Source organism: Schistocerca nitens, chromosome 10 (assembly GCF_023898315.1).
Source record: "Schistocerca nitens isolate TAMUIC-IGC-003100 chromosome 10, iqSchNite1.1, whole genome shotgun sequence".
NCBI lineage: Eukaryota > Metazoa > Arthropoda > Insecta > Orthoptera > Acrididae > Schistocerca > Schistocerca nitens.
The window spans coordinates 33,101,538-33,124,446 of NC_064623.1; positions in this window are offsets into that span (position 1 = coordinate 33,101,538).

The window sequence follows — 22,909 nt, forward strand, 5'->3', positions numbered from 1 at the left end:
AGCTCTATTGACATTAGCGACGTCGCCCATCTGTAGTTTAAAAAGCCATTACATGTAGATCTGCACACAGCTGTCATTTTGGAACGCCAAATAAGTCCAGATTATTCAATGGAGCTTAATTTATGGGAGTTAAATGTAAAACCCTGGTTCGAATGCAAATAATCTCGAATGCGGTGAGAGACTAACCCGGTTACAGCTCTAGCAAATGCGGAAAAGCGGACCTAACATATGTAAAAGTTACATACATATTCCTTGCATTTTCTACAGTTTATGTACGTTATTGTTCATAATATGTATCAAAATATTCTTTGAATGCTTATTCATTAACTATATTTTCTGATTTTTGCCTTTTTCTTTTAGGTTTTATTGCGAGAAGTGCGATAAATACGGTACCTTCAAATATAAAGCAAACGTAAATATTAGGCAATGCCATGTCCGTTTGTCAACACAATTATTCCGCATTCAGACTTTACGAGTTCCACAACTAACGAAATTATCACCCTTCAACTAATCTAGGCCTCATTATGCTTCAATTTTGGTCGTTGTTGTGTAAACAAAGAACTATATATCAGTGTTATTCACGAACTGCATCTTCCTATACCTTATCTAGTTTTTGAGAATCCGGGTTATGTTCATATGGCATTGTGATAAACAAAGCTGAATGAGGAATTATTAATAGGTCTAGACAATACAAACATCTCCAAATCATGAGACTGTTATAGATGTGAGTCACTGGTAATCACAGTTTATCACTTATAGTGAAATGTGTAACAAAACATTTGAAAGAAATCACAAAGCGTTAGAGTGATTCCGTATGTTTTAATGTATTAGACATTCACTCATAGTTCTTTTCCGTATTCTGTATTACATAGGGCCTAATTTGCTAGCTATGTGGTATGTGGTGATTGGTACCTTGTATGACATTTCTCTAAATTTTCTCAATAGTGTTCTATGTAAAGAACATGTTTGTCCAGGGTTTTCTCACTTGAGTTCATGAAGCATCTCCATAATACTTGCATGTTGATTGAGCCTACCAGTAAGAAATCTAGAAGCCCACTTCTGGGTTTCTTCCTTAAACTGACCTGGTGGGGATCCCAAAAATTCAAGTGGTACTCCAGAATGAATTCCATCAGTGTTCAATACAGGTGGATTTCTCTCAACTTGTGGTCTGAGTGACACTCCCCTCATTCCCAATCTTCCCAGAGGAAGGAACTACAAGTACAGAAAGCTAGAAATAGTTTTTTTACTCAACTGTTGTTTCCTCTAATAGTTCATACAAACAATTTTATAATTATTAGAGAGCACCATCAGGTGTTCATATAACTGTAAAGTTAAATATCTGTTTAATATGAACATTACTGTTATCCAGTACATGCATCCTTGAGTCCAAACATGATTAATTATAGGAGAGGAGGCTAATGAGATACTCTTTTACTTTATATTTATTTTGGATAATTTACTTTAAATCATTCTCGATCACAATTTGAAATTATTTGTGGTGACTGGCTTCGATCACTTATGTGGTCATCTTCAGACCGATTGGCAGTGGCTGTCTGTGGAGCAGAACTCCATATGGAGGAGGAGATTAGTGTTTAACGTCCCGTCGACAACGAGGTCATTAGAGACGGAGTGCAAGCTCGTGTTAGGGAAGGACGGGGAAGGAATTCGGCCGTGCCCTTTCAAAGGAACCATCCCAGCATTTGCCTGAAAGGATTTAGGGAAATCACAGAAAACCTAAATCAGGATGGCCGGAGACGGGATTGAACCGTCGTCCTCCCGAATGCGAGTCCAGTGTGCTAACCACTGCGCCACCTCGCTCGGTAGAACTCCATATGGCAGTAAATCACTGTTTGAAAAGTAATTACATTTATTTAATATCTGGAGTTTCCAGTTTTCTGTCTCATGCCTGCCAGCAACCTGTCAGACTACAGGGTGTAGAATAAAGGAACAGTCATGGAGATCAGCACCATCCATCACGGATAAAATTCTGATTTTGCACCAGAATGTAAATTTCTATTTTGAATCCCAGGCAGAGAAACAGTCTATGCAAGTATTATGACATTTAATTTCACAAATAATCCTAAATTCACACTTCTTATTAACAGCAAATAAAATTAGGGGGTTAATATATTGACACGAGAGTGTGAGCTCAAAAACAATGAGGAAGCTTCTGTAAGATGTCAAACTATCACTTTTACACAATAATCTTACTCACATAGATAAAAAGCTCTCTCATAAGATTCCACATCAAATCTGAATAGAATCCCATGGTTTTGATTACTGCCTCCATCACCATTGTCAGGTGCCAGGTCTGACTGTCATAAAATTAATGAGATTCACACTTATGCCCAGCGGACACAATGCAATTGGCTACATTACATCATGGAGAAAGCATATGCTAAAGCAAAACTCTCTGCATCCATAGGTCACCTTTTTTGCAAGCTGTCCAGCATAGCTTGCAGTGCCATCACTTGTAGTAGGTGGTGAACTATGTGAAGTTTTTCTCTGTAATTTTTCTTTCCGAAGTGCATGCTTCCATCCATTGCTTAATTATACTAATTAATTTTAAATTGTGTGAAAATATTGTGTTATATTCCTATATACTGCCTCATGTAGTCTGTTCTTGTATTAGAAAATAGCAAATAAATAAACATAAATACATAGCCAGCATGTGTATTATTGCGATCATACAGTCTAATTTCAGCTGCTTCCGTAATTACAGAGACCCAACAGTTAGAAATATGGGCCAGATTCTCATCTGCAAGGCTATCTTGTAGTTACTCACTAAACAGTTCTCGGAAACTGTTGATTTTCATTTTTTCATGCTTGAGATGATGATGATCATCAACACAGCAATTAGCAGTAGTTTGTATAGGCTGTCCCATATAACTGATACCATACTCACAAGGAATATTGTAAATCCCTTGTACACTGAGCCTGAGAGTATGTTTGTTAGGCCACAACCTTTCTTTAATTTTCCTTGGTGACAAAAAGACTCCTCTGATTCCTTGCCTGTTTACACTCTAACTTACCTGTTGCACCACAGAATGAAAGCCATGCTGTGTCTTCATCCTCATGACTTGGCTGATGATTTCTTCAACAGATTTGACCTAATTTCAGATACAGAATGTTTGTTTGGAGGGAGGGGGGGGGGGTTGGATTGTGCAAGAGCAATGGGAAGGTGAGGAGGTATGGTCAAGGATATAAGTAAGATAAATAGTGACTAAATGGTCGTGGCAAGGGGGTGGGAGGTGGCTTGGAGTCATAATAAATACAAAACCAGAAGAGATTATGTCATAGCATTATGACAAGACCACAGACTACATGTCGTAAGGCATGAACCAAATTTATACAGCAGTGTTCTATCTGAATTAATAGCAAACTGACTTCCAACTGGGAATTTGCATAGATAGCCAATACATATATTACATACCTAATACTGCAAAGAATACAAACATTATAAACAATATCATGCTTTGCTGAATATGCAAACACACACAACAATTCAATAATAATCATAAGGATAAAAAACATTGTTTCTACTATATATCACAACAAGTGTAGAAGGAAAAATGCCTTCAGCTGATTCCAAAATCATGTTGTTGTTGTTGTCTTCAATCCTGAGACTGGTTTGATGCAGCTCTCCATCCTACTCTATTCTGTGCAAGCTTCTTCATCTCCCAGTACTTACTGCAACCTACATCTTTCTGAATCTGCTTAGTGTATTCATCTCTTGGTCTCCCTCTACTATTTTTACCCTCCACGCTGCCCTCCAATGCTAAATTTGTGATCCCTTGATGCCTCAGAACATGTCCTACCAACTGATTATGTGATCTACCCATCTAATCTTCAGCATTCTTCTGTAGCACCACATTTCGAAAGCTTCTATTTTCTTCTTGTCCAAGCTAATTACCGTCCATGTTTCAAATTCCGTACATGGCTACACTCCATACAAATACTTTCAGAAACGAATTCCTGACACTTAAATCTATACTCGATGTTAACAAATATCTCTTCTTCAGAAACGCTTTCCTTGCCATTGCCAGTCTACATTTTATATCCTCTCTACTTCGACCATCATCAGTTATTTTGCTCCCCAAATAGCAAAACTCCTTTACTACTTTAAGTGTCTCCTTTCCTAATCTAATTCCCTCAGCATCACCCGACTTAATTCAACTACATTCCATTATCATCGTTTTGCTTTTGTTGATGTTCATCTTATATCCTCCTTTCAAGACACTGTCCATTCTGGTCAACTGCTCTTCCAAGTCCTTTGCTGTCTCTGACAGAATTACAATGTCATCGGCGAACCTCAAAGTTTTTATTTCTTCTCCATGGACTTTAATACCTACTCCGAATTTTTCTTTTGTTTCCTTTATTGCTTGCTCAATATACAGATTGAATGACATCGGGGAGAGGCTACAACCCTGTCTCACTCCCTTCCCAACCGCTGCTTCCCTTTCATGCCCCTCGACTCTTATAACTGCCATCTGGTTTCTGTACAAATTGTAAATAGCATTTCGCTCCCTGTATTTTATCCCTGCCACCTTCAGAATTTGAAAGAGAGTATTCCAGTCAACATTGTCAAAAGCTTTCTCTAAGTCTACAAATGCTAGAAATGTATGTTTACCTTTTCTTAATCTATTTTCTAAGATAAGTCGTAAGGTCAGTATTGCCTTATGTGTTCCAATATTTCTGAGGAATCCAAACTGATCTTTGCCGAGGTCGGCTTCTACCAGTTTTTTCATTCGTCCGTAAAGAATTTGCGTTAGTATTTTGCAGCTGTGACTTATTAAACTGATAGTTCGGTAATTTTCACATCTGTCAACACCTGCTTTCTTTGGGATTGGAATTATTATATTCTTCTTGAAGTCTGAGGGTATTTGGCCTGTCTCATACATCTTGCTCACCAGATGGTAGAGTTTTGTCAGGACTGGCCCTCCCAAGGCCGTCAGTAGTTCCAATGGAATGTTGTCTACTCCCGGGGCCTTGTTTCGACTCAGATCTTTCAGTGCTCTTTTAAACTCTTCACGCAGTATCGTATCTCCCATTTCATCTTCATCTACATCCTCTTCAATTTCCATAATATTGTCCTCAAGTACATCGCCCTTCTATAGACCCTCTATATACTCCTTCCACCTTTCTGCTTTCCCTTCTTTGCTTAGAACTGGGTTTCCATCAACGCTCTTGATATTCATACAAGTGGCTCTCTTTTCTCCAAAGGTCTCTTTAATTTTTCTGTAGGCAGTATCTATCTTGCCCCTAGTGAGATAAGCCTCTACATCCTTACATTTGTCCTCTACCATCCCTGCTTAGCCATTTTGCACTTCCTGACGATCTCATTTTTGAGACGTTTGTATTCCTTTTTGCCTGCTTCATTTACTGCGTTTTTATATTTTCTCCTTTCATCAATTAAATTCAATATTTCTTCTGTTACCCAAGGATTTCTACTAGCCCTCGTCTTTTTACCTACTTGATCCTCTGCTGCCTTCACGACTTCATCCCTCAGAGCTACCCATTCCTCTTCTACTGTATTTCTTTCTCCCATTCCTGTCAATTGTTCCCTTATGCTCTCCCTGAAACTCTCTACAACCTCTGGTTCTTTTAGTTTATCCAGGTCCCATCTACTTAAATTCCCACCTTTTTGCAGTTTCTTCAGTTTTAATCTACAGTTCATAACCAATAGATTGTGGTCAGAGACCACATCTGCCCCTGGAAATGTCTTACAATTTAAAATCTGGTTCTTAAATCTCTGTCTTACCATTATATAATCTATCTGATACCTTCTAGTACCTCCAGGATTCTTCCATGTATACAGCCTTCTTTTATGATTCTTGAACCAAGTGTTAGCTATGATTAAGTTATGCTCTGTGCAAAATTCAACCAGACGGCTTCCTCTTTCATTTCTCTCCCCCAATCCATATTCACCCACTATGTTTCCTTCTCTCCCTTTTACTACTCTCGAATTCCAGTCGCCCATGACTATTAAATTTTCGTCTCCCTTCACTACCTGAATAATTTCTTTTATCTCATCATACATTTCATCAATTTCTTCATCATCTGCAGAGCTAGTTGGCATATAAACTTGTACTACTGTAGTAGGCATGGGCTTCGTGTCTATCTTGGCCACAATAATGCATTCACTATGCTGTTGGTAGTAGCTTACCCACACTCCTATTTTTTTATTAATTATTAAACCTACTCCTGCCTCACCCCTATTTGATTTTGTATTTATTACCCTGTATTCACCTGACCAAAAGTCTTGTTCCTCCTGCCGCCGAACTTCACTAATTCCCACTATATCTAACTTCAACCTATCCATTTCCCTTTTTAAATTTTCTAACCTACCTGCCCGATTAAGGGATCTGACATTCCACACACAGATCCGTTGAAACGCCAGTTTTCTTTCTCCTGATAACGACCTCCTCTTGAGTAGTCGCCGAGATCTGATTGGGGTACTATTTTACCTCCGGAATATTTTACCCAAGAGGACGCCATCATCATTTAACCATACAGTAAAGCTGAATGCCCTCGGGAAAAATTATGGCTGTAGTTTCCCCTTGCTTTCAGCTGTTTGCAGTACCAGCACAGCAAGGCCGTTTTGGTTAGTGTTGGAAGGCCAGATCAGTCAATCATCCAGACTGTTGCCCCTGCAACTACTGAAAAGACTGCTGCCCCTCTTCAGGAACCACACGTTTGTCTGGCCTCTCAACAGATACCCCTCCATTGTGGTTGCACCTACGGTACGGTCATCTGTATCGCTGAGGCACGCAAGCCTCCCCACCAATGGCAAGGTCCATGGTTCATGGGGGCAGGTCCAAAATCATAGGGAAGACTTTAGTATCACAAAGACCATCATACTACACCTAATGACTGCCAATACCAATCACTATAAGGTGATATCCAAATTTACCTATTAGTGTTGACATATAGAGGGTATTTTCTGGAGTGTAGTTACACAATCAAACAAAGATATCCCTCTCTTCTGCTCTTATTTTTTACACCTCCATGCCCCAACCCTTTAATCCATGTTCTGCTTACATCTTTCCTTGACCATGAATGCTCACTTTGCCATGTGCTATCCGACCCCCACCCCTCTCCCAATGATCTGTCTCAACGCTGACCCTTTGCGTCTGGCGATGCAAATGTATTATCGACCGCCACTCACCCTATGGTCAGGGCAGACCCACCACATCAGATACACTAGAAGGTGCCTCAGCAGCAGAGCCTATGGTGAAACAAATGATACCTGAGTGGTTCCAAGTAATGCAGCAGTTTCTCCACCACCACTACACCTGAATGCAGCAGCCTGAAGACTGCTGACCGTAGTTAAAAGCACCTTCAGCCGATCATGAACTGTAGCCAGCTCCTTTTGTGTCCAACACATACACTATCCGTCCTACCATTTCTGACTTAAGGATTAAACTATGAAAACTGATGTGTCGAGTTCAGACAGTCTCGACACAATGAGTGGCTAGGTGCACGCGAAACTAACGCAGACGGGCGTGAATTCTGAAACAGGATACTGGATGAAAACTATAAAGAAAAGAAGAGAGATTCTCATATACTTATCTTTACTAAATCCTTGGAATACATCTCTTGTAGATAGTAGTAAGCTATTAGCACTGATACAAATGGCGCCTTGCTAGGTAGTAGCTATGGACTAGCTGAAGGCTGTTTAATCTGTCTCTCGGCAAATGAGAGGAAAACTTGGTACGTCTGGTCGCAAGCTATGTCGTCCGTACAACTGGGGCGAGGTCTAGTCCGTGTCTTGTGACCTGCCATGTGGTGGCGCTAGGTTTGCGATTACACAGTGGCGACACGCGGGTCCGACATGTACTACAGGACCGCGGCCGATTTAAGTTACCACCTAGCAAGTGTGGTGTCTAGCGGTGACACCACATTCCTCCCCCGCAAATCGGCGAACGGTCGTGAGATAAGGCTTCCGCCCGCCGTGGGGAGGACCCCATGTTGACGTATGCGATGAGGTGGGGAGCCTAACAACAGGCGAGGCTGTGCCACCCGCACCCGGCCATTCGGTCCGAGGGGAGCTAGGAAACGCCTGCAAACCTAGTCCAGGGTGCACGTCAACATGAGGTGCTTTGCACGCGTGGGTTCGTATCCCATCCTCGTCGCCAAATGATGTGTCGAGTTCAGACAGTCTCGACACAATGAGTGGCTAGGTGCACGCGAAACTAACGCAGACGGGTGTGAATTCTGAAACAGGATACTGGATGAAAACTATAAAGAAAAGAAGAGAGATTCTCATATACTTATCTTTACTAAATCCTTGGAATACATCTCTTGTAGATAGTAGTAAGCTATTAGCACTGATACAAATGGCGCCTTGCTAGGTAGTAGCTATGGACTAGCTGAAGGCTGTTTAATCTGTCTCTCGGCAAATGAGAGGAAAACTTGGTACGTCTGGTCGCAAGCTATGTCGTCCGTACAACTGGGGCGAGGTCTAGTCCGTGTCTTGTGACCTGCCATGTGGTGGCGCTAGGTTTGCGATTACACAGTGGCGACACGCGGGTCCGACATGTACTACAGGACCGCGGCCGATTTAAGTTACCACCTAGCAAGTGTGGTGTCTAGCGGTGACACCACAAAAACAAACAAAAAAAAGCTTAATATGTGACTTACTACTGTTTGACAGAAACTAATGGCTTCTCCCCACTAAAATAGCATTATATTGAATATATTGTGTGTTCTTACCTAAGTGCGGGAATAATTTAATAACCTGTTTACGCAGTTTAAAGAAATTTCACCTTCAACTTATTAAGTGTATATGCAATACCTACTAGAATTACAGTAAGCCTCTATTCCCTATTTTAAGTTTATTAATACCAGAGATTGCTGGTTCTCATGTACTTAAGCTGAGATTAATTTGGAACCCTCTCACCACATCCCCCTTGTCCCTTCCCTTCATCTCTTGCATGCCTGTATTAATACTGTACTTTTGTTCTAATGTGATCTTTGCACTCTCAATTGTGATTATTACTTTTCCTAAAGGAATTAAAAATCATTTATCATGATGTGCTGTCTTTATGGTTTTTCAGTTGATTTTTGTTAATTATCTGTCAAAATATTGTATTGTATTGTATTTTTATTGATCCAGGCAATCATAGTATTGTACAGCTGTACATATGGTACTGGACAGGTCAAGAGAGCTATTTACAAGTAATTTTTACACATTGATTTTTACATTATTTTGTAGCAACGAAATTATCTATCTTAAACAAAACAGTTAATACAAATCATAGAATTGTACATATGATGTTGGACAGGTCAAGAGAACATATTTGTAAGTAATTTTAATAAATTGATTTTACATTATTTTGTAATGAGGAAGTTAGCTATCTTTAACAAAACAGTAAATACAAATGTAATAGTAAAACAGTCCAGTATATGTCATCGACATGCACAGTATATAATAAATCCAGTATACTTCATAGACATGCACGGTATATAATTTTCAGAGCTGATTGAACATTTATCATAAAGTTGTGTACAGTTTTAACCCCTTTCAAAAAAATGATCAGCTGGATAAAAGCAATGGTCCAAGAGATATTTTTTAACTTATGTGTGAAGGCTCTTGGGTTCTTTGTTGCTTTGATTTCATTTGGTAAATTATTGTACATTTTTATCCCAACATTTAAAACACTTTTTTGGTAGCAGGTAGTTCTGGACTGAATCATATGTAGGTCAGATTGCTGCCTTGTTGCATAGTTATGAATATCTCCATTGAATTTTAATGTACAGTCATTGTTTAACAGGTATGACTTGACAAATGAGATGATATTACAAATGTAAGCAGAGGGCAGTGTCATAATGCCATTTGTTTTGAAATGTTGTCTGCATCATTTGTTATGTCCTAGGTTACATATTATGCGTATTGCCTTTCTTTGCATTTTGAAAATATATCTACCTCCAGTTGAGTTCCCCCAAAATATGATTCATTACTGTAACGTAGAGTGGAAGTAAGCATAATACACATGTATGAGAACAGATTTTGTGACTGATTTTTTGAGTATCCTTAAAATGTAACACACAATTGATAGCTTTTTTGAGATATAATTTGTGTGAGTCTCCCACTCAAGATTTTCTTCAAGCCATATGAAAAAAAAAAAAACCTTGACAGAGTCCACACACATAAGCTCTTGGTTATTTAGAATCACATTGGGCATTTCTTGTTTTTGGGATGAGAGTCTGAAGTTGATGTACGTTGTTTTCTGTATATTTATAATCAGTTTATTCTTGTTGAACCATTTGCTGAGTGACGACATAAGTGTTTTAATTTTTTGGTTGTGGTCCTCTGTATCAGTACCTGTTATTAGTATACTCGTGTCATCAGCAAATAGTGTGGTATGTCCTGTAGAAAGCTTCATGCTTATGTCATCGATGTACAGCATAAAGAGTATGGGTCCCAGGATTGAGCCTTGTGGCACACCATATCTAATAGGCATTGTGTCAGAGGAGTGGACAGTAGATTGATGGGTGGTTGTATATAGCTTTTTTTTTTTTTGCCTCTGTATATGTCTGCTTGTGTCTGTATATGTGTGGATGGATATGTGTGTGTGTGCGCGCGCGCAAGTGTATACCTGTCCTTTTTTTCCCCCCCAAGGTAAGTCTTTCCGCTCCCGGGACTGGAATGACTCCTTACCCTCTCCCTTAAAACCCACATCCTTTCGTCTTTCCCTCTTTCCTGATGAGGCAAGTTTGTTGCGAAAGCTTGAATTTTGTGTGTATGTTTGTGTTTGTTTGTGTGTCTGTCGACCTGCCAGCACTTTCATTTGGTAAGTCACATCATCTTTGTTTTTAGATATATATATATATATATATATATATATATATATATATATATTTTTTTTTCAAAATTAATTTCAACTTTTTAAAATCTCTTTGACAGGTAAGATTCTAACCATTTGTTTGCGATTCCTCTTATACCTTTATTTGCTAACTTCTTAAGGAGTGTGGTCTGGTCAATTACATCAAAGGCTTTGGATAAATATAAAAAGATACCAGATGTGATTTCCTTATTATCCAGTGCTTTTAAGGTTTTGTTGAGATACTCATAAATAGCTGTGGTAGTTGTCTTTTGCTTTCTGAAACTATGCTGGTTTTTTGTTAATAAGGATAGTTTATTAGTAAAATCTTCCAATCTGGTGTAAAATAATTTTTCAAATATTTTTGAGAATGAGCTGAGTTGTGCTATGGGCCTGTAATTGGCTACATCATTTTTAGGGCCATTTTTGTGAAGTGGGGTAATTTTAGAAGTCTCTAGTAGGCCAGGGAAAACTCCATTTGTACAGGATTCATTTATTATGTGGGTTAGGGGTTCTACAATGGATTCTCCACATTTTTTTACAATTACATCAGGACTGTTGTCACTGCCACTGGAGTACTTATTCTTTAGTCCTTTTATAGCTGTAAGTACTTCAGTATTGGAGACTTTGTGAAGAAACATTGATGCCTGTACTGGTATGGTTTCTATTAGTGTTTGGTGTTTATTTGGTCTGTGGCAGTTTTTCTTTATCAGGTTTTCAGCTATTTTGCTAAGATAGTTGTTAAAACCATCTATTTTTTGGGGATCTGATGTGATTTCATCATTTAGGTTTAGTTTTAATGTTTTGTTTATAACACGCTGCTTACTGTTTGTTTCATTTTTTACAACTGTCCACAAGCCTTTCATTTTATTGTTAGATTCCTTTATAAATTTATCATTGTATAATTTTTTTGCTTGTTGGATTACTTTTCTGTAGATTGCGAAATAGGTCTTGTAATATGACCTAAACTGATCATCAACTTCATGGTGTTTCATGTGATTTTTAAGTCACTTTTTTTTTCTTTTTTTTTTGCTGGAAATCCTTATCCCTTTTGTTACCCATGAGTTTGTGTGTGTTTCCGATTATCCTGGATTTCAGTGGAAATGCAATATTGAAGTGGTGGAGAAATGTTTCATGGAAGGAATTAAGTATGTAGTTTGTATCATTTTCTTTATAGACCTCTGCCCAATTTTCAGCCTTTAACAGACAGTTAAAAAGCCTTATATTATCATCATTAAATTGCCTTTGCATTTTAGTTATTGTGGGATATGACAAATTAACTCAGCACTTCTACAACCAAGTCAGTCAGTGGTATGTTGTAATAGCAAATTATGTGATGGCAGAATGCTGAGAGTTGAGAGCTCCAATGTTATGATAGATAACACTTGGCATGATACTCTGAAGTAAAGTTTTTTTCTCTGGTATGTTAACTTATTTGCCTATGAATCTAAGTACACTTAATGTGTCATACATATTTTGTGATGTTTCTGGACAGATATTCTGATGATAGGCAATGTCTGAAACACATTACTAATTACTGGTCAGAAGTGGCTAAAACATATACTGTTTGCTTAACATTTCCTGGTGATTTACCCATAATTTAATCCTTGCACACTATTTCCTTTTGCATTTATTTTAAAAAATAACAGTAACTTCCTATACATATATAATGGTACACTGTACTTGGAAATTCAATCTTTATTTTTTGCTGTTTTGAGTGTTCACTTAAATTATGAATTATTTAAAAATACACGAAACATGAATCACATAACCCGCTGGAATACTAAGAAACACTTCCAGAATTTCTGTAGAATGAGTTAACACCATTATTCCAATCACTTTACAGAAAACTATCAGAACAATTATTTTAACTCTTTCACTTTACAATTTATTACTGTATTTGGTGGGATGAATTTGTATAAGATCCATTACTTCTTGAAAAGCTGCTGGCAACCAAAACATTTTTATTGAAAATGCATGTACAATATTGTGCAAGTGTTTATTTAGGCAAATAGTAATAATTATATAAACTGAAAGTAAGTTGTTTCTGTACACTGCATGATTTTGAAATATATTCCAATTAATTCACAAAATTTACTTCCTTTATGCAATTTTCAAGTGCATCTTTACTTCAATGGTACTTACTCTTTACTTTCACTTGCCTCTTTTTTCCATCACCTCAGTTAATTTCCTTCATTTCATTCTTTTACAAATGTCTGCCATGTCATCAGGCGTAGCCTATCTAACCCATAACCAGTTTGGTTGGGTCATACGGATGCCAAGGAATTTGGTTTATGTTTAGACTGAATACTTGTAAAATTGTAGTGCTGTAGGTCTACATACTTTGCAGACTTTCCACTCTGAACTGTAAAACCAAGTGGTTGTTTTTAGAGCTGGTAAGTTTGGGGCCAGACTGACCCCACCATACTGTTTGTTGGATTTCTCTAACGAATTGTTTCCTGTTCCTATAGATTGAAACAATGTTATATTCTCATAAAGAAATGAAAGTAAGTGATCAACTTGATGAATGGCTACAGTCTATCCTTGACTAAGTACAGCTACACACACTGATTAACCAGAACATTTTGACCACCCACCTAATAGCCATGCATTTTTGCATGAAATCAATGAAGCCTTGATAGGTCGCTGGAGGGAGTTGGCACCAGATCTGCACACAGAGGTCACCTAATTCTTGTAAATACTGGGGAGTGAGCTCTGATGCAACGGTCAAGTTCAATCACATGCCAGTCTGTGTGATGGGCAAAATCAAGTATGTCTGTGTGATCACCCTGTGAGAGTTCTTAAATGCAAAATTTAGGACTTCTGCCTTCCTTTTGCCCTCTTCTACAGAAAGTAACCAGCTACAACTCCAAGTCAGGCCTTTATCTGGATTATATAACAGCCATGACAGCAATGAAAACGAGGTAGAAAATGAAGAGGTGTTGGAAGAGGTCATATTTTGATCTAGCACTTATCAGGCATTGGTCCTGCATAGGTCTCCAAAATTCTTGTTCTGAATGCAGCATCTGGTCATTCCATGTAATGGGTAATATTTTCGGAGAAATTCTTAATGCAATGAATGATTTTTTTCTTTTTTTGTGAATCCATCGGAGATGGGATAAAGGACTTCAGATGGCTTCAAATTCTTGTGAAAAACCTTGTACCAAACAGCTGTTTTTCTATTTATAAATCCTTTACTATATGCAACTAGTTTCGGCATCCCATTAATCTTAAGGCTATATGTAAAACACCGGATAAATACATCACATAGTTGGTCTGCATTGTGCAGGTGCCACCAGTTTTTTTTTTTACTAGATTCCATGGACTTATTCAGACCGACGTGGACACCTCAGTCATAAGACAACTAGTTATATTTATACAATTATATGCATGGTATCCATTCTTTCAGACATCCGAAAGAACAGTCACCATGCATACAATTGTATCTAAACATAGCCTAGCTTGGCATTAGGGAACTTTCTTCAGTTCAGATGCACTCATATACTCAGAGCCATTTGCAGGAATATCTCATGGATACGGTGAGATGGACAGCTGTAGTGAGGGTACTACTGCAGTAGTAGTGACATATGGAATTTTGGGCTGGATGGGAGACTTTCTGAGGTAATCCACATAGTTGGGAAGGGCACTGTGTCTGGGTAGTGAAGTAGTCAGTGTAACTGCCTTGAGAGCAGGAAACAGGTTCAAATCCCAATCCAGTAAAAATTTTCTTGTGTCACCATTGATCTAGGTCAACAACACAGCAAGGAAGCATTTAACAAAATTATCATAATACGTTTATGTCAGAGGTATCCACATGGAACTGAAGGAGACATTCACAGAATCTAATAACGAAACTGCTAGGACCTGCACAATGCAGACCAACTATGTAGATATGTTTATCTGGTGGTTTGCATACAGCCTTAAGATGGCTGACATTGGGTCACCAAAACTACATGCATGCATGTAATAATGGATTGATCGTAGAAAAACAGCTGTTTGATACAAGGTTCTTCACAAAAACAAATGAAAAAATTCTGAAAAACCAGACTTTCTCCAACAGAAAATACCTGATTGGTGATATATGTCATGCAATTTAAGGCACTCTTGAGATTATTATCCTATTCAGCTTTCTTAAAGTAAAAATGTTTTTACAATGATGTCTACACAAGTTTATCTTGTCCGTCTTTTCTATAACTTTTGCAAGCTTTATAATAAAATTTATACAAAAATTTTTCTGTACATGTTTACTTAACCTGTAACTACAGCTAATTGATGCATAACATAGTGCTATTGTGATGGGGTTTACTCATATGTTAATCCAACCAACAGGTTTGTTTTTCAGAATTTTTTCATTTGTCCTTGTGAAGAACCTTGTATCAAACAGCTGTTTTTCTACGATCAGTCCATATATTATGCACATGTCAGAACCATTTCAATGTAAATATTTAAATTATGGCGAGGAGTATGATTTTTAACATCACAAGTTTGATTTTAATTGCTTTAACCAAAGAAAACTAGGTTGAACCTCTTGCACAGCCCACTTTTGTATATTATCCATTAACTGTCACAAAGTTGCCAGCAGCCATGGCAGATGGCTCTACTGTGGCTGGTGTTGGCCTCACAGCACTTACCATGTTAAGTAATTAGCAGAATTAACTGAATTATTGGGCAAAAAACATTCCATTAAATGGAAATTCCTCAGACAGACATTAGAATTTTGGATGCACTTTTTAAATAAGACTTCTAGATGCTCAAGGCCCCAGAAAGCTGTTAACACATCAACTGCAGTTTTGTCACTGGAAGCCACACACCTGATGCCATATACCTGGTGACAAAACATCCATCACCAAGCATGTCATAACTGACATGTTAAATATAGAAAATTAGACCAAGAAATTCAGCAAAATAAATTCTCGGGGACTGTTTTAATACAAAAAATAATAACTGGAACTGGAAAAACAATTTTCAGTTTGTCCACGCAAATTTTGCTTTTTGACTTCATTCAGTTGTCAAGTGGAAAACATTTGTACTGGAGGATTTTGGTGAATACTCATACTTTACCTGTGAAAAATAGCAAAACCATTTGAAATGGCTATGTCCATAGTCCAATTAATGTTATAGTATAGTAGATATTTCAGTTACATTTTGTTAACTATATGAAATAGGATAGATGAGTCAAAAGAAACACACAAACAGTGACATTTTCTTTATTAAGAACACTCGGATTTCCACATCACCCTGAGGTACCGAGTATGATGCGTTACTCATTGTTTTACATGGCGAGTTTCCCCAGTAGGCCTATAAACCATGATACACAAACATGCAAACACAACTGTAAAAATTTAATTTTTAGAGTATGTGTGATCAAAGCCAACATGCACACTCAACACTTCACTGTCGGGTTGCAAAGCACTTGCAACATTCGACTTTTCAGCCAGGGTTGGTTTACCAAACAAACATTTTGGACTGAAGTTCTGTTTATTAGATGCGCGTTGCACTTGCACCTTCTCATTGCTGGCACAGTGTGGACCTTCTTTCTTGGAGCGAGAGTTAACAAGTGACAGCAAATGGTCAACTGTTTTTTCCACTGTCTCTTCCGTTTCAGTATCTAATGAGTCGACATGGTTTAGCAGGACTTTTAATTTAGCTTTCAACTGTGTTCCCCGCGAAGCAGTTGCCTCATCATTTTGCTTTTTCATTGAGGACAAAATAGCAGATGCCTGTTCTATCGAAGTGGTTTCTTTATCTTTGACTGTTTTACTGAAATGTAAGTCATATGTCATTGATACAGCATGAATGTGTTTACAAATGTTCAGATTTATTAAATTGTCCGGACAACAGCAAGAGAAACTGTGAATGCAAATATTACAAGTGCAACACAAAAGTCTGCAACTGAGGTTGCATTCTAGTGCTTTTAAAGTAACAGTGTATGTGATGCCACTTGTTGATTGAGATTTCACATAAAATCGTTTGCCATCACTATTGGCCGTGATTTGGCCTCTGTCAATTTTTTTGGATTCTCTATGCCGTTCTTGAATTTTCTCTATTCGATGAGTATGTCCACCCTTGTAGAGCTTAATAATTCTTTCAAAAGATTTGTCTCTTACTAATTTCATTAGTACCAGCAGCAACTTGTCCAGTCTATTATTGGTCTTGCCATCAAGGTAGCAGTACTTTAATACTCTATGCATGTTTGTGTTTATGTTTAAATTACGGCGATAACAATACGCCCAATGTTGGGGCCTGAATCCGTAATGATTTGTGAAATACATTCCAAATTCTCTTGTGTCTTCATCCTCTTGTAGCTCCCTCTCAAACAACTCTAGCAACTCACTGAACTTTTCTATATCTGCTTCTTCTAACAGCATACGCAAAGCTTTGTAAACCTGCGTTTGCTTGTTTGGGCCACCATGCACTTTCCTCAAGTTGCTTCTCCAGCTGCGGTCAATATGCCACGTACATAGCAAATTGTGTTCTGCCAGACCCATTACACCTGCCCAAGCACATCGAAAAACATTTGTGTCGTCTGACATAAACACAGTTGATTTGATAACTCCTGCTTTCTCCCTGACACAAGTAAAGAACTGTGTCATTATGGCTGTATTTTCTTTATTAGAAATGCAAAATGCCACTGGAATACCACTCCCAAATTCATCTATAACTAGCAATGTTGTCACTAATAATTTGTACACGTTTGTGCAATGTGTCGAGTCTACGCAAACAATATTGGAACCGAATTTTCTAAGCAATTCGCTTTGGAATGGTGTCATTAACACTATCATTGTGTCTTCACTCAATAAATTTGCCATGTTTTGACCAGCTTGTTTGTGCATCAGAACACAGTCTTTCATTCTTTCCAAAAAAATACTCACACTAATTTCATCACTAGAATGGTACTGGTGAGGATCAATTAGAAATTCCCTTTTGATATTGTGAAGATCCTTCCGAGTAAGGAGGTGCAGTCTCTCAACCTCCTCACAATGTATGGAATCTCTCACGTCATCCAAAATCCTCTGGAACGTCACACCCTCAGCAATTTTCCCTGCAAGATTTCTACTATGAATAAAGCTACAACCATAACATTAAACAAATACTACTACCTATACCTAATATTTTACTGTTTGCGCAATTTTGTCAGGACAAATACTGGTTGCCAGTAAATAAACAGTTAACACAATGCATTGTCATTGCTGCAAGATATGATGTTAGGGTCACAAAAACAGTCATTACAACTCAAGTATATAGAAATTACACCTTTCACAGATCTAAACTGTATCTTTACTTCTAATTATATTGGTAAGGTATCCAGACAGCATGTATTCAATTGTGTATAATGTAACAGGTGAAGAATACATCAGGTGGTGGGCAAAACTTCTAAGGTCACAGTAGCACCTAATTACTACAGGGTGGATGAACTAAAAATGTCCTGCAACAAGTGTTTAGTGAAAAGTGATTACAAGACAAACAATAGAAATCTCCTACATACTATGAAATGCACATCCATTCACTAACAACAAATTACTTCCTCAAACATCAGCCAACAGTTCATTACCAACATTTTATTATACACAGGCTGGCACATTGAGTCATGGCACAGTGTTAAAATTGCCAGTCAGCTGTACTTTCAAAACCAACTGTTCAGAAAACTACCACAAGGGACATTTTCACTTCTGTCACCTCAAATCAAATATTTATTACATTCTGAATTAGCACAATATATTAGGTTACCATGCAATGTATATGAAAGTATTAATTATATCAAAGATAGAAAAAGAAAATATCAAAGAATTAAAAAAATGGGAACTAATCACTAAATATAATGTTCCACTTGAAATGTCATGATTTACCCAGGAATATGCGATTATTCGAGTGTACGTACCCAGAAAGGCAAAGACTAGTAGAAAGATACTTCCTGGACATCTCTCCAAGAAGTCGGAGAAAAAAAATTGAGGAAGGAATTTGTTATTATAGGAAACATGGGTGCAAGAGGAGGAACCAAGTAGCCTGTTCTCATATAGCAGTGGAGGAAACTAAAGAACTGGTAATAATTACAATAGCAAATATCTGATGGAAATTTATGAATAATTCATGATCAAAAAATTAACAATACTTTAAGAGAAAGATATTAACAACTTCACACATTCAATGTATTTCATTCTGACTCCACACCTGAATTGTGACATTACTCAGAATTTTGTTTAGCATTTGGTTAGCAAATGGATTTGCAGAGCAGTATCATTGTGACATTACATAATTTTACTGTGTAATGGCATGTGCAGCACCTATTCTTTCTAGTCTGTTGATGAAGTATTGTCACTGTTTTGTCATCTATAAACAAAGATATATAAGTGTTTTCTTTTACTCCATCTTAGTACATGCACGAAACTGTCCAAAAAAAAAAAGGTAAACATTTTGTTCACATAACAGTTGCAAATACTATCAGTTAAAAGGCAAGGAGCTTAAAATGACTAAGATCATCTGAGCATCTGTTGATTAGTCTCTTTACCCAACCTACCTATAACTCGGACTGCACTACAAGTTAGTTCGTCACTACAAGTTCAAGTCAACAAGCAAGAATTGAGCGTGAATCACTCACTGTAAAATTTAGTCCCACATCCTATTCAAGTAGCCTAAAAGGTTATTCAAAGTGTGCTCCCAGACTTTTCCCGTCGGTATAAAACGGGAACTATTCATTTCCAAGAAAATAGCATTACCATCACACAATGATTTAAGATTCCTCATGTGAATTCCACAAGCAGGAACGCCAATCATTATGTCATATCAGATGGCAATACTTCCACCAGCAAAATATGTTACGAAAATAATTCATAATTTCTTATCCAATAACGCTAACATTACATAATGAATACATACGAACCCACAGAAATCTCTTTTGAATGAATAACACACCACATTACCTTTACACAAGGTTGATTCTAGATAGGCAACTAAATTTTATTGCCTTAAAAATTATAAAAACTGCTGTGGCAAAAACATTTATTCTAATGTTGAACTCACCCGCAATAATCTCCCTTTCAGATTTACTAAGGTGCAGAAAACCAATATTCAGTTCATGGCCGAAATGTGTTTTAAAATAAACACAAGTACACTTTCCAGTTTTTTCTTGGCTGACCTCTATGGCAGATGTGCAGTGGCCACCCATTTTGTTACTGCCTTGAGACTTCAGTAGCCTCTTGCCCTTTGACCGAGATATGAATATCCCAGATCTGTGACATACATATGTGATTTTGGTGGCACCCTTCACATGCTTCGCACCACCATGCATCACAAAGCTACATCTCGCTAACTTCTCCTCTTTGGACTTCCATTTTAGAAAGTCTGAAACATCAAACACAAAAAACATTGCACTATTTGCAAGCCTTGGTTGTTCACTGTAAATCGGCCATACCTATTTGGCTGTAAAAGAGAATGGCTAAAATGGCTTGTAATTCTAAACATTCAAAAGTTTTCATGAGTGCAAGAATGTTACTGAAAGCAAATATTTGAGCGATACGTAAAAAAAGGAAACAGTTGCTACACAATTTATGGACAGTAAAAATAAAGTTTATTAATTACCCACTGTGGACTACAAAGATTGCGACTTTGTCTTCTAAGACTAGGCCGTTAATACAAATGATCCTTTCATATGAACTGAAAGAAGCTTTGCACTACAACATTGCACCAGATTCCTGAATGCAGAAAGAAAGAAATTCTACAGTTTTACCAGAAACATTCCTACTATTGAGTAGTAAAAACTAATTATTATACGGTGTTTCTTACCGTCCATTGACTGGAATACAATCTTTTCATCCGCAGTTCGAACCATGTGCTTTTCCTCCACATGTGCTCTCAAACTAGCCAATGTATTTAAGGAATGGCTACAGTCGTCTTGTGGGCACTTAATCGTACCTTCTGTATTTGGCTCTACATCATGCATTTTCCTGATGTGCGCGTATAAAGTTTTTCGCAGCTGAAATGCTTTATCGCACACAAAACACGTGTTGGAATCTGCCATTATAAACACAGGCCTCGAACACACAACAGCGAAGTAGTATATCGAGTTCGCCACACAACGTATCGACAGACAAATCGCCTCCTTTAAAGAACAGCGCGTTTCAGAAAGTAGCAACGATCTGGATTGGCTGGTATGGGAGAAGACGTCATCGCACGACGTAGCCAATCAGCAAACCCGATTCCCTGGCGTCCCCTAGACGCAGGTTAGACACCTGTCACTATCTGATTTAAAGTAGTTGTCACTTGACGTTTGCGCTGCGAAATTGCGGCGTTGTCACTTCAAGCACTGGCTGGAGGCAGCCGCCTCAGCGCATCGCTACCCCCGGCGACAGGAAATCGTTTTAAAGCCTGTATCTTCTACAAAAAGTAAGTAAAAAATTTCAAACCCACATATGATGTATATCTCTACAATGTCTCTCAATCTGTCAAATATCTATTCTTAATTTTAATTAGGACAAGAGTTACGTTAATTTGTTTGAAACCATTTAAATTCTCGATTTCGCAAACAGCTTCTAACTTATCATGTCATTACTGAAAAACTATTGGTGTCACAGCAAAATATTTTTTTTCCATTCATTACCAAAATAATGCACTCGGCAAAGAATCCTTAAAAGTTTTCGTAGTGCATCACGTTTCCTGTATATAAATTTCTGAAAACAGCATTTTTAAGCAACCCTACCAGTACTGAACTCGAAACAAGTATGACGTTTAAAATCTCTATCTCCTATAAATATTATGTAAATATTTTGAAATTTACGTACAGTATCGGCCTCAGTGGTATCTATAAGCAAATCAAATATCTTTTCTTAATTTTAATTAGGGCCGTTGTTACATTAACTATTGAAGTGAGAGAAGTTTTCGCGTCCGGAAAAGTTTTCTTCTTTAGATTGCAAATCTCGAAAACTATTACACACATTGAATAACATCTTGGTGTATATACAAAATGAAATAGAATTAAAATTCAGTCTAACTTATCGTAAGGAGATGACGAGAGCTGGCCAAACAGTATTTCTTAGTCTCACAACAAAAATAATAATTAATCGAAATAAATATTTAATGGCAGTACGTACACTACACACTAATCAGACAATGCGAAAACTTAATTTAGTCAGAGTCGGTGGAACTATCCGTGTCGCTGCTCGTGTTGACAGATATAATCAAGTCTTCGACACTTTGTTGTAAGATACCCTCATTGTTCCATGCGTCCTGTATCACTCCTTTCGCGTGATGTACTACCTTCTGCCAGTCTTCCGATGTCACAATTTCAACTGCCTCTTTCAAAAGGCGTTCCACTTCGGTTAATGTGAATTTCTTATTTTCTGCAGCAATATGGCGTTTAACCTGAGCCCAGATCAGCTCTATTGCGTTGAAATGGCAATGGTAAGGAGGCAATCTGAGCACTTTATGCCCGTATTTTTTTGCTAGTTCATCCACAATGTAAATCGGGTTCTTTGGCTTGTGTTGCGATACAAGTTCTAATAATTCTGTCCTTGTAAAATTACTGTCGAACTGCACCTTATGTTTCTGTAACCAGTTAACAATATCGTTTTTCCTCGTTGCCTTTGTGGGTGCTTTGTCTTGTATTACTGAATGATAAGGAGCGTTATCCATAACAATGATAGAGTTTTTTGTTAAGTTCTGGAGGACACAGTCTTCAAACCATTTCACAGAAGTATCGCGGTTCATCTCTTCGTGGTAGTCGGAGGTCTTATTTGAACTGAATAGCAGCAGACAATTTGGAATGAAACCTTTTGAATTTCCGGCATGTGCTACAATTATCCTTTTTCCTCTGCCGATCGGAGCTGCCATACTTCCGCTGATGGTACCGTCTGCCCAGCCTTTTTTTAAACTGTGTCCTGCATTCACCCACGTTTCATCAAGCCAAACGATAGCATCAAAATTTGTCCCCACTAATTCTCTAAGAAAGCGGCATCGCCAGGCTGCAACATCTTGGCGTTCCATTAGTAACTTTCTGCCGGAGATGGATTTATAGCGGAATCCTAACATTTTCACGACTCATAACAGAAGACCTGAAACAGGTCAGCCGCTGTGAGGGTAGCATGTAGTTT